Genomic DNA, 2,029 nt, shown 5'->3' with positions numbered 1-2,029 from the left:
TTTGACAACATAACTTTCAGAAGAAGTGAAAATGATTGGTTAATCGTATTAGGATTATTATATAGACAAAAGTATAATAATGCAACCCAATCCTTATTGATGCTTTTATGTACAATTAACTCCAACACTAGTATAGGGGCCACACTCTGGAAAACTCTCCCCTTGATGTTATACACATAATTCAATCCATTCTAGTTGATTTTGATTTTCAACCCCAGATGGTTGACTCATATAAACCGGTTCAAAAAAAATAAAAAAATCAATGTGAAGAAACCTATTCTTCACCCTTCACCCTATCAACAAAAAAGTATTATAGTTGACCCCTTTTGTGTTTTTTAATCATTCATTGGCTAGATAGTAAAATATATGAAAGTGTCCAGTGAGACATCAGACACGAGCATTGTGGATAATGGGCCACTTGTGAGAGATGAGAAAGACAGTTAAACTTCCATCGAAAGAGGAAGATTCCAATCTATCGGTTCTTTAGTGGGACACGTCCCCAGCCTCATATAGTCATTGGATCTTTGGTTTCTTAATTTATTCTTCATACACTAGCCAGGTTTTATCAGGGTAGGCCAGTAGGGTCAGGGGCGTTTTAAATGAAGTCAAAAACTAAGGTTGTGTTTGCTAATAAAAACCATGTTTCATGTGAAAAAATGAAAAATTTCAATTTATGTGTCAAAACATTGTTTTTAAACAAAAAAAAAGGGTGTTTGGAGTTCTTGGAACGATTTCAAAACTCAGGTCTTCTCTCTTTTCTGTGAGAGGAATTGTTAAATATGAAGAGCTAAGTTTATCGGGAACGATCCCAAATAGTTCTTTTTTTTTATTGAACGAAACTTGAAGATGGAACAACTATTTGTCGTTCCAGTTTCTAATATTCACAATATTCAGAACTATTTGTCGTTCCATCAATTCCAGTTTCTACTATTCATTTTTTCTTTTTTGTTCCAAAAATAGGAAACTTATCAATGATGATGAAGGTGATATGATAAGGGAGAGTACCTCTCTCCAAAGAGTTTGCACCCTTAAGATACATTCTTTTATACATATATACCTATGGAAACTTTTACAAGTTTCCAATGTGGACTAAACTTTAGCTCACATGCTTTACTAATACTAAAGAGTTTTGAACAAAAGGAAGAGACTTCTTGTTTTGAAACTTAAACTCCAACAGAAGAACCTAAAGATCATAAACGATTGAATCGTCTCCAAATAATCTGAACATATAATCAGATAAAGGGTATAAGCCTGAAGCTTTAACAACCGCCTCCTTCCCTTTCCCATAAGCGATGATCGTCCCCATATAATCCGAACAAATAGAATCAGATAAAGGATAATTTCACTTTCCCTTGTTGGATTCCTAGCCGGGTCATTCCATGAATCTGTCCCATACTATTCCGCTTGTGTTGGACCGCTAGAATTGTGATTGTCCATAAAAACTATCCAGAAGAGTATGTGCGTTGTAGTCTTTCAGCTATCTGCTCGGGTTGAAATCGTCTGCAATTCCGATCTCGTACAATTCCGTGCGATACCACCTTCAGGTGGTGACACGTGTATTGATACCAATACAATGGTCAAGATCTGGTACAACTAATAAAACATTAAATCAGTAAAGAGGCATTTAAATCAGATCTAGACCATTGTATTAGTATCAATACACGTGTCACCGCCTGAAGGTGGTATTGCACGGAATTGTACGAGATCAGAATTGCAGACGATTTTTTTCCTATCTGCTCTGCTAGTTGTAGCGTGTGGAGAATCTATCATGATCTTATTAATCTAAAGATCCTCGGCCAAATCTCCAATCATCAAAAGGGAAGCCCTTGCCGCTTGCCCAATTGCGCAAATCGATTATTCGAGTATCTGATTTCCCATTCCTGTTTTCTACCCTATGACCCACATGTCAGGTTATCCCACCCCCTAATCCCTTCTAAACAAACGGGCGATTCAAGCGGCCACGAAAACCTAATAGTATAGAGGGAGGGGGAGAGAGAGAGAGAGAGCGCAGAGGAAGCTTACAGCCAAA

The sequence above is a fragment of the Macadamia integrifolia genome, chromosome 5 (assembly GCF_013358625.1).
Source record: "Macadamia integrifolia cultivar HAES 741 chromosome 5, SCU_Mint_v3, whole genome shotgun sequence".
Lineage (NCBI taxonomy): Eukaryota > Viridiplantae > Streptophyta > Magnoliopsida > Proteales > Proteaceae > Macadamia > Macadamia integrifolia.
The sequence above is the reverse complement of the archived record's forward strand: the minus strand, read 5'-3'. Positions refer to the sequence as shown.